Consider the following 12,484-nt stretch of genomic DNA (forward strand, 5'->3'; position numbering starts at 1 on the left):
GATATGGTACTTTATCTACTATGGAAATCACTGCACACATTTTATTTAAGACTGAGTCAGTGTCAGTAAGGCAGATATGGTACTGTATCTATTATAGAAATCACTGCATACATTTTATTTAACACTGAGTCAGTGTCAATAAGGCAGATATGGTACTGTATCTATTATGGAAATCACTGCATACATTTTATTTAAGATTGAGTCAGTGTCAGTAAGGCAGAGATGGTACTGTATCTATTATGGAAATCACTGCACACATTTTATTTAAGATTGAGTCAGTGTCAGTAAGGCAGAGATGGTACTGTATCTATTATGGAAATCACTGCATACATTTTATTTAAGACTGAGTCAGTGTCAGTAAGGCAGATATGGTACTGTATCTATTATGGAAATCACTGCATACATTTTATCTAAGATTGAGTCAGTGTCAGTAGGGCAGATATGGTACAGTATCTATTATGGAAATCACTGCATACATTTTATTTAAGACTGAGTCAGTGTCAGTAAGGCAGATATGGTACTGTATCTATTATGGCAATCAATGCATACATTTTATTTAAGACTGAGTCAGTGTCAGTAAGGCAGATATGGTACTGTATCTATTATGGAAATCAATGCATACATTTTATTTAAGACTGAGTCAGTGTCAGTAAGGCAGATATGGTACTGTATCTATTATGGAAATCACTGCATACATTTTATCTAAGATTGAGTCAGTGTCAGTAGGGCAGATATGGTACAGTATCTATTATGGAAATCACTGCATACATTTTATTTAAGACTGAGTCAGTGTCAGTAAGGCAGATATGGTACTGTATCTATTATGGCAATCAATGCATACATTTTATTTAAGACTGAGTCAGTGTCAGTAAGGCAGATATGGTACTGTATCTATTATGGAAATCAATGCATACATTTTATTTAAGACTGAGTCAGTGTCAGTAAGGCAGATATGGTACTGTATCTATTATGGAAATCAATGCATACATTTTATTTAAGACTGAGTCAGTGTCAGTAAGGCAGATTATGGTACTGTATCTATTATGGAAATCACTGCATACATTTTATCTAAGATTGAGTCAGTGTCAGTAGGGCAGATATGGTACAGTATCTATTATGGAAATCACTGCATACATTTTATTTAAGACTGAGTCAGTGTCAGTAAGGCAGATATGGTACTGTATCTATTATGGAAATCAATGCATGCATTTTATTTAAGACTGAGTCAGTGTCAGTAAGGCAGATATGGTACTGTATCTATTATGGAAATCACTGCATACATTTTATTTAAGACTAAGTCAGTGTCAGTAAGGCAGATATGATACAGTATCTATTACGGAAATCATATTGAAGTCATTTATAATGCCAGCAGTGTTAAGGGGTTCAATAGTTTGGGTAGTAACACTGCTGTTGAGGGAATTTCCTAATATTCATTGGAGACAGGCAGGACATAAGTTCTTAATACTGAAATTGGTGGTAGATTCGGCAATAAAATGATAGTTGCTTTTCCCACAGTAAAGAGAATTTGCCAGAGGTTATAAAAACATAACGATGTTCCACAAATTGACCGACATATACTGGCAGTGGCACATGATTTTTTGCATTTAGAAAATAGCCCACCCACCTCTGGTCTGCTATGGGAATCAACTAACTTAATTTCTTAAAAATTTGGAGGCTAATTTTATATGATTGTCCTTTGTCATTTATACACCTGGTGTACCTCCGGAAAGCACTGGTTCACTATTACACGATAATCCTTTCTTGTTTACATACCTACTGTACCTTCTGATAGCAAGACAAACAGCTGAAGAGTTTTTCTGAGTCAGAAAAGAGTACAGAATAATAAGACTGGAGAGAAAATCAGCAGAGATTTTGGCTATATGTGATTATCATCAGTGTTAGAGTCTTTTATATTTACTTGAATGATTCCCAATGATTTTATCTTGCCAGTCATTTTACTAATTTTGGTCCAAACTCTTTAAAGATTTAGGCTTTTTATTATTAGTATTTTTTCTTCATTTTAAGATGAGATGCTATGATTATCTGTGCTTTGTCGAGGGTAATTTAACTTAAGGTTCTCAGTCTGAATGAGACTGAGAAAGAGGTTTGCACCTAATGGGTTTACTTCATTAATAAATGAATAAAATAAAAAATGAAATAAAATAAAGAATGTGTACAACATCGGAACAGGTATAATAGACCAAGTTATAGGATGCATCAAACAAACAAGAAATCATTGTACAAAAGACAAAACCACAGATGACTGCAACTTTATATGCCTATAGTTAACCAATGTAGCATGCACATGGTGCATGTAGCAGTATGCCAACTGTAGCCAGCACTGAACATTGCTAAGGGTAATGGACAGTCATCTTGTCTGTGCACACAAAAAACACATACAACATCTGTCGCAAGTAGGCATGCATGCAGTGTGCGACAGATCCAGTCTTACGTATCTGCAAACCTATAAGTCAGATTTGTACAGTGTGCCTACACTACAAGTTGTATACCACATGGAATAATGTGTAATGGAAACTGTAGCATGTCACATGTCTCGTGTATTCAAATGAGATGCTTAAGCATGGAATGCATTCAAGTCATTTACTGAACATAAACACATCAGGAGCTGTAATTGGTACATATACTTCGAACTTCATATGCTTACTGACTGACTTGTTACTTCTAACACACTCACATGTGCATCTCCATTCAAGCTTGCACTCACATTGACTGACTATACAAAATGGCACTGATCTTGCACATGCTTAGCAACTTATAATCACTTGCTGTCTAGCTACAGTGGTGAACTACATTCAATATACACACTGCTCTACATACTCCCTCTTTAATTTTGTTCAACATTGCAAAATACAATTACAAAGGCATATTTAACAGATAGACATTATTTCAACATTTCAACAAAACATGGCTGACTTCAAGTCCAAGTCGCTGTGAATTTAGGATTGGGTTTGCAAATTCTACCCGATCTGGCTACATAGAAATTCTGACTGGGTTTAGCAACAGGGACGGTCTCTGGGGATTCTTTCAAAACTGGAACATCAAGGTTTACATCAAAACAGTTTGAAGGTAGCAAACTGTCCCTTTGAAATTGAACAGTTGTCAAATCACTCATAGAATTAGAATTGTTGGCACAGGCAATCTGCTGCAGCACTGGTTCAGAGACAGGTAACACATGTCTATGATTCCTTCTGAAATCCATTCCTTCCGATTGTATGATGTAAGATCTTGGTTCCTCACAATTGTTCTTCACGATTCCCACTCGGTCATATCCTTTGGATGTTTGCATTCTCACTTCTCCTTGTAGTAATGGACAAACGGATTTACTGGTCTTATCATAGTACAACATTTGTGACTGACATTTTCTCAAAAGATGAGTCTTGACCACTCTTTTGTTCTTTGCATTTGATACTAGCAATTGTTTGCTGATTGGAAGAGTTGTTCACATCTGTCTAGACGTCAATTTTTGAAAAGGTGAACCAAGCAAGTTGTCTCGAGGAATGTTTCTGAGATTGAGTAAGTTAAGGAAAACATTTATACCATCTCTTTTGGATTTCTCCAGCAAGTGTTTTGCACTCTAAACTGCATGCTCAGCTAAACCATTGGCTTGTGAATACTCAGGACTACTGGTAATATGAACAAAATTTCTTGAACTGGTTACCAGTAAACTGTGCACCATTGTCAGACATAACTTTGTGTGGACTACCATGGACAGAAAAATATCTCTTCAATTTTGTAGACTGTGCTGGATGTCAAGTTAGGAAGTAGATCAATTTCAAACCAATATGAGTAAGAGTCTACTAACACTAAGTAATGTTGACCTTTCCATTTGAAAATATCTGTAGCAACCGTCAACTATGGTAATTCAGGAATTTGGTGTAGCTTAAGTGGTTCTTTTTGTTGATGCGGTTTGGTGATGTTGCAAATTGAACATGCTAGTTTCCTTCTCTATATCTTTAGACATAGAAGGCCAAAATATAATGCCTCTTGCCCTTCTTTTGGTTGAATCAATATGTGGGTGACTATACTGAAAGATTTTGATATATTCCTGTTGTAATGCTTTAGGAAGTACCACTTTTGGACCTTTCATGACGATTCCATCTTCCATAATGATGAGCTCATCTCAGTAATAAAGTACTGCCGAATGTCAACTGGTAAACTGATTTGTCGTGTTGGCCATCCTTGACTGATAATGTTTTTCAGCTTCTGGAGAATTGGATCTAAAGGTGTGTGATTTCATAGTTCATCAGGCCCTGGTGATGAAAAATTTCTGAATTCCATGACTTCAAAGTCTGCTGTTTCATTTGTCTGGGTGCATGTGACAAAGCATCAGCAAGGTACAAGTGTTTGCCCTTTTTCTAAACAATACTGAAACTGTGCTTGCAATTTTAACATCAGGCATTGCAATCATGCTGGGGTGGTATGCACTGGCTTTTTCAAAATTGTCACTAGTGGTTGGTGATCAGTCTCTGGATAGTCTGCCATAAATATAATCATTGAACTTCAAACATGCAAACACTACTGCCAAAAGTTCTTTTCCAGTTTGTGCATAATGCATCTCTGAGTTAAAATTATTGACATGTAGACAACTGGTATGCCTTCTTGAAGACATGTTGTACCAAGGCCGTACTTTGAAGCATCACAAGAAACATCATGATATCTCATTGTGGGTGGACAGGCAATTTTGTCTTCAGAAGATCAAATGCTCTTTGGTGTTGTTCCAACCAGGACCAGTTTACATTTTTGCATGTCAACTCACATAATGGTGCAGAAAGCTCACTCAAGTCTGAAATGCACTTTCCTAAATAGTTGACCATACCTAGAAAATGTTGTAAGAATGTGACATTTTCTGCAACTGGCATTTCAACAATTGCTGTTTGTTAGACAGATCTGGTTGTAAGCCAAAAATGGTAAACAAATGTCCCACATAAATAACTTCTTTCAGTTTGAATTTACATTTTTGAAGATTCAGTTTAAGATTTACTTCACATGCACAGTTTAGAACTTTCCTGAGATTTCTGTCATGTTTGTCTTCACCATTGCCTCCAACAATAATGCCGTCTACTATAATAACATATGAATAACCAGCAAATATTTGTTCCATGGCAAGTTGAAAGACTTCACTGACAGAACTGATTACAAATGGCATTCTTAAAAATCTGTATCTACTAAATGGTGTACTGACTATAGTTAACAATGAAGGTTTACAATCCAGTGAAATTTGCCAAAAAGAGCTTTCTGCAATTTGGCATGAGAGTGGCTACCTCTCCTATTGTACGCATTGGAAGATGAGGGCACTTAAGTGCTTTGTTTAAGTCTCTTGGATCAATACATATTTGAATATCATCTGAGCTTTTCTTATGAGCTACAACCATGGAGGATACCCATTCAGTCGGTTTTTCTACTGGAGTAAGGACGCCTAAATTCGGGTCTATATCATATAGTCAAACATCCTATTTAGCGAATGCTTATTAGTCGAACACTAATAAACAAAAACAATAAATAGCAAATGTTTGTTTCAGCAAACCTTTCCCTGGGAAAACAGACAGTCGGCCATCATCGGGGATTTGCCCTCTTCCCCACTGTAGTCTGATCTTGGAGTTGGTAGATTTACTTAGCGGGGTGTGGTGGGCACAGCCCCCCCATTGGGGAGTGTGGGGGGGCATAGCCTCCCACTACAGTGGGTTTTGTTTGGTGATGTTTTTCTGTGGTTTGCTGGGTTGGCCAACTGGTTTTTAACCCAGTGAAATGTTTCGCTGAAAGGAACATTCGTTATTTAGTGTTTTCACTTATTAGTGTTCAACTAATAAGCGTTTGCTAAATAGGACATTCAATTAGATGATACAGATGCCCTACATTCACCATTTGTCTAGTTCTGCTTTTACTTTATTCTGATTTGCTACTGGAATCTTACTTGTTGGTCTGACAACTGGAATTACATTGTAGTGAGGGCAGGGCAAAAGGGGCAATCAACACAGGCACTGAATTGCAGAAGGCACAATTCATGCTAAATAAACAAAAAGAAATTATAAATATCTTTTTTTTTCTTTTAAGGGAAGCAGGAAAAATTTTCGAAAAGCATTCTATATGGGTGTCTGAGACTTCAGTGTACCTCCCACCTACTTTTGACTTCATCTTGCAAGGTCATCTGCTCATTTTTACATTTTATGTATGGGATGAACCTCTGGTACCTCCCTAAAGACTTCTGATTGGCTGGGCAGATGGTGGGAGCAATACAGAAAAGGCAGTTACAAGGGTTCATCTTTGGCATCCACGGGGAGTGAACGGCTTATTGTTTTAGTTAATCACTAACTGTGGGCAGACTAGTTATTTAATTTAAAAATCTAATTTATTTCTGAAGGCTTCAGCATACAGAATTTGTTGTTCATATATTTTTTTTATTTAGTTATTCAGAATGCGGCAGAGATATAGAGTTAAAAGTTCAAATTCCAGCTGCAGCCAGTGAGTAGAATAGTAAATGGCCTGGAAGCCTGTTGCTTTTTTTGTACCTGAAGCCTGGGCTCAGGGTGAAATAGAACTAGAGGAAAAGGATAGCAAGTGGACAAAGTAAGGCTGAGTGGATGACACAATGAAAATGAGTTTATATACTGTCTTGTCTGACTGTCTAATGGGACAAAGGCCAACAAAAAGGGGTAGATTCTGCTCTCATATTGCTGAGAAAATTCCTAGAATAACAGGTTTTGTGTTAGCATGCATTTTCCGATGGATGGGAAGTCTGAAACTCAACTATTTGTCATTATTTAGTGATATCAGTCAATAATGATGTTGAGACAAAGGCAAAAAATAGGGACAAATTTTAAATATTGTTCTTATAAATTTTGAAAGTTGATAGAATAACAGTTTTTGTGTTAACATGCATTTTCTAAAGGATTGGAAAAATTAAACTTAAATCTGTCTCATTATTTGGTGACATCAATCAATAATGTTGGTAGGACAAAGGCAAAAAAATAGGGACAATAGTTAAATATTGCTCATAAACATTTACTGTTGCTAGAATAACAGGGTTTGTGTTAACATGCCTTTACTAACAGCTAAAAAGTCTGAAACTCAAATGTCTGTGATTACTTAGTGACCTCAACGAATAATGGTGGTGGTACACAGACTAAAAATAGGGATAATTTGTAAATATTACTCGTATAAACTTAGAAAGTTGCTAATAAAGCAGGTTTTTATATGAGCATGCATTTACTGAAGGGTAGAAAGTCTGAAACTCAAATGCCTGCCATTATCTAGTGACATTAATCAATAATAGCAGTGGGACAAAGGCCAAAAAACAGGGATGATTTTTAAATATTGCTCTCATAAACTTAGAAAGTTGCTAGAATAACATTTTTTGTCTGAAACCCAAATGTCTGTCATTATTTAATGACTTCAGTCTATAATAGTGGTAGGACAAAAGCCAAAAATAAGAACAATTTTTAAATATTGCTCTTATAAACTTAGAAAGTTGCTGGAATAACATGTTTTGTGTTGGCATGCATTTTTCTGTGGGACAGGAAGTCTGAAACTGTCTGTCATTAGTCAGTGACTTCAATCAATAATGATGGTGGGACAAAAGCCAAAACTTAGGGGCAATCTTCAAATATTGATCTTAGAAACATAGAAATTTGCTAGAATAACAACTTTTATGTTAGCATCTTGCATTTTTCTGAAGGACAGGAAGTCTGAAACTGAAATGCATCCATCAAAAACTCCCATTTTCCCCATTTTCTCTTGTGGGGTTTGGATGTCACTTCAACAGTGGCAATTATTTAGAGTCAAGGTTTACACTGCCTGGTGGCTAGCCATGCCACTGTAGCTCTTCCACACCACACATTAACATGGACACTCACACTTACAGCCAGTTTAGAGTGTCCAGTCCACCTATTGCATGTCTCCACACAAACACAATGAGGACATGCAGACTTTGTACAGAAGTCACCCAGCCAAGAATGAAACCAGGGAACCTCTTGCTATAAGGTAAAAACATTATCCACTGCACCACTGTGTCTGTAATTATTTAGTGACATCAGTCAATGGAGGTGGTGGAACAAAGGACAAAAAATTGGGATGATTTTTAAATATTGCTCTTATAAGCTTAGAACAACAGGTTTTATGTTAGCATGCATTTTCTGAAGGATAGGAAGTTTGAAACTCAAATGTGTATCATTATTTAGTGATTTTAATAATAATGGTGGTGGTGGTACAAAGGACAAAAATAAGGTTGATTTTTAAATATTAAATTTAGATTCTGCGGTGGTGGTGCTGCGGTAGCGTTGTCGCCTCACAGTAAGACGTTGTCCTGTTTGATTCTTAGCTAAAGCGTCTTCTGTGTGGAGACATGCGTGAATGGGTATACCTTCGTTGAAGGTTGTACATCAGGGCTTACAACCCAGTACGTAAAAATCTGCTGCCAATCATTAGCGGACCAGAGATCCGCTGTGGTGACCCCTAACCGGGAAAAGCAGAAAGATACAACAACAACAACAACAACTCTAATAAATTTAGAAAATTGTTAGAACAACAGATTCTGTGTTAGCATGCATTTTTTGAAGGATAGGAAGTCTGAAACTCAAATTTCCATCATTATTTAGCTACTTCAGTCAATAATAGTGCTGGGACAAAGGCCAAAAAGTAAGGATGATTTTTAAATATTGCTCTTACAAACTTAGAAAGTTGCCAGAGTAACAGGTTTTGTGTTAGCATGTATTTTCTGAAGGATATGAAGTCTGAAACTCAAACGTCTGCCATTATCTAGGGAATCAGTCAATAATGGTGGAAGGACAAAGGACAAACAATAAGGGCAATAATAAAATATAGTTCTTATAAACTTAGATAGTTGTTAGAATAACATATTTTGTGTTAGCATGTAATTATGGAAGGATAAGAAGTCTGAAACTCAAATGTATGTAGTTATTTAGTGACTTCAGTCAATAATGGTGTTTGGACAAAGGCTAAAAACAGGGATGATTTTTAAATATTGCTTTCATAAATTTAGAAAGTTGTTAGAATAACAGGTTTTGTGTTAGCATGCATTTTCTGAAGAACAGGACATCTGAAACTCAAATGTCTGTCATTATTAATGACCTCATCAATAACAGAGGTGGCACAAAGGCCAAAAATAAGGATGATTTTTAAATATTGCTCTTATAAACTTAGAAAGTTGCTAGATTCTATGTTTTTGTTAGCAAGCATTTTTCTGAAGGATAGGAAGTCTGAAATTTAAATGTCTGCCATTATTTAGTGAAATCAGACTAAAATATAGACAGTTTTTAAATATTTTTCTTTGAAACTTAGAAAGTTGATAGAATAACAGGTTTTGTGTTAGCATGCATTTTCTAAAGGATAGGAAGTCTCCAAATGTCTGTAATCATTTAATGACTTCAGTCAACAATGAGGGTGAGACAAAGGCCAAAAAACAGGAACAGATTTTAAACACTGCTCTTATAAACTTATAAATTTGCTAGAATAAAAGATTTTGTGTTAGCATGCATGTTTCTCATAGACAGGAAATCTGAAACTGAAATCTTTGTCATTATTAAGTGAATTCAATCACAAGTCCTTTGCCAAAAACACACACATTTTGTGAGAATCAGTCTCCAAGCAAGGTTAAACACGACAAACTGTAACCACCACACAGAATCACCAAAGGAATGAAAGCTCTCCAAATAAACAAATAAAATAATCTAGATAAGTATAACCATTTATTTTAAAAAACTTAAAACATAAGTGCTTTCATCTTATATAACTGTAAAACTTCTTCAGATGCAGCCATTTTCAAAAATGCTGCTTAAATAGTAGCTTTGTTAAAAAAGAGAAAACACAAATGTGCTCTTTATAAGCATGTGAGAAGGAAACCAGGACATTTTTTTCAAATTCTTAGTTTTAGAAAAGATAGAAAAGAATGCCCAGGGCAGCCCCTGGCCAGTTATTTTAGAAAAACGTGAACTACACTGGCAGTTACTCTTAAACACACATAACTGGCCAGGGCTTAATGATTATATATCAATAGCACCACTGTTAAAACCTAAGGCTTTTAACAGATGATATCACAATGGATATGTTAAGCTTATGTGTTTCTACCCTTTTACTGGATCTCTCTAAGGCCTTTGACACTATCTCCCACAACCTTCTTCTATCTAAACTCTGTAAGCTTAACCTATCTCTTTCCTCTCTGAACTGGTTCTCCAGCTACTTATCCAACAGATATCAAGCAGTACAATGGAAAAAGGCCACCTCCTCATTCCTTAATACCCCAACTGGAGTTCCACAAGGTTCCATATTGGGTCCCCTCCTCTTTAATTATTAATTAATTAATTATTAATTTAATTATTAATTATTAATGACTTCCGCAACTCTATCCCCTTCTCTAATATCATCTAATATGCAGACGACTCAACCATTATTTGCTCAGCCACTTCTGTCCCCATACTTCTAAAGCTAACTCAAGATGCTTTTTCAACCACTGAACAATGGATGATAAAAAAACACTTAGCACTCAATACTTCTAAAACCAAATTAATGGTATTTACTCCCTCTAAAGTCACCCCTTTCAACAAAAACACATTTTGTATTACTAGTTATAACAACACAACTCTGGAACTGGTATCAAAGACCAAGCTACTTGGTGTCCAAATTGACAATCAGCTTAAATTTAACTCCCACATACAACTAAATATCAAAAAACCCCATCAAAAACTAGGTATGCTTTATCGACAAAATCATTATCTTACACCCACCACTAAACTCACCCTCTCTACAACTTTTCTCATCCCCTCCCTTCTCTATGGAGCTCCACTCCTAACTAATCTACAATCCTCTCTGAAAACTCTACTCTCATGTTGCTACAACAAAATCGTCAAGTTCGCCACTAGCCATAAGTCCTCCACTCACCACTGTTCCTCTCTCCACAAACTAAAATGGCTATTACTACCCAATCACCTTATCTATACCCAACTCACTCTAGCACACAAGCTCATTTTCAACCCCTCACTCTGTCCCTCCCTTTCCTCTGCATTTAAAATGCACCTACCTGACAGAGTGCTAAGGTCTAACAACCAAAATCTTCTAGAAGTATACAAACCAGCTCGTCCCCCAGGCAAACACCTTCTATCCTTTAGTCTAGCATGACTCTGGAACTCCCTACCACCATCCATTCGTACTACCCCTAGTTACTCTATCTTCAAAAAAACTCTTCACTCATATCTAGTATCCCAGTGGGAATGCTCCTGCTGCCACCCTACATAACTTACCCTGCAAATTTTCATCTTCTCTTCTTTTCAATAGCATTCTTCCTTTTACCTTCTCTTCCAACTCATATATTCTTGTTAATTACTTGCTAAATGTATATAATTCTTGGCTAGACCTCTTACTGCAAATTTCCTAACATGTATTAACGTTCCTGTATATATTTTGTAATTATTCCTTTAAAATTCTGTATTACCTGTTCGTTTATCACTAATCTAGACTGTTTGTAATATTTGTCCTTGTCTAATCCAGTTGTATATTTTCAATCCATGACATATAGTAATGTTAATAGTCTTTGGTCTGCTCTATTCTATAACACATGTAAGCTTATAATCTACGTCATATTGTAACCTTGATTGTTTATGGAGCTTTTCTCCCCAGGACTCCATTGAAAACGGGTTCACTTTGGCCCAATGAACTATCCTGATAAACCAACTGCAAATAAATAAAATAAATAAATAAATGTGTGAGTGGTAAATTTGGGGGTTGGTGATTCATTGTTATATTATACGCATACATTTTTGTTTAGGTCTTGTTTCAATACGGATATTTAATAAAGTTTTTATTTTTTTTTTAATTTAGGTAATGTTAAGTATTTAGCATGGGTCTTTCAATCAAACAGCTGATCATGTGACTAAAGTTAGTATTTAACCAGCATTTTTGAAAATGGCTGCATCTGAAGAAGTTTTAAAGTTATGTAACACAAAAGCGCTTATGTTTTAAGTTTTTTTAATTAAACGGTTATACTTATCTAGATTATTTTATTTGTTTATTTGTAGAACTTTCAGTCCTTTGGTGATTCTCTGTGGTGGTTCCAGTTTATGAGAATCATTCCAAAAATATAAGACACAAATCTGGATAGTTGAGAGATATTGTGGACTATACTGGTGGATGTGTAAAATTCAAATGTAATGCTAATCAAGTGAATAACTATAGTTTGGCTTAATGGCTCTTTTACACAATTACCTTTTTGGGAGAAACAAGTGGTAAAGAATTGCACTTAATATATAATGACAATGATTAGAAAATAATTAAGAATTATAATATAGACTTCTTCTTTACTTCAGTAAAATGCATAATAATTTGTATTCCCTTATTCTGTCAATGACTCGGGTTAACACAGCACTAATACTTTAAGTGTCTCCCTGAATGGTCCCTCCTGATTATTATTTCTGGATTGTTTACCGATTAGTAAATCCAGATCAGAATTTAGATATCA

This window comes from Protopterus annectens, chromosome 5.part0 (assembly GCF_019279795.1).
Source record: "Protopterus annectens isolate FY-2018-M chromosome 5.part0, PAN1.0, whole genome shotgun sequence".
NCBI lineage: Eukaryota > Metazoa > Chordata > Ceratodontiformes > Protopteridae > Protopterus > Protopterus annectens.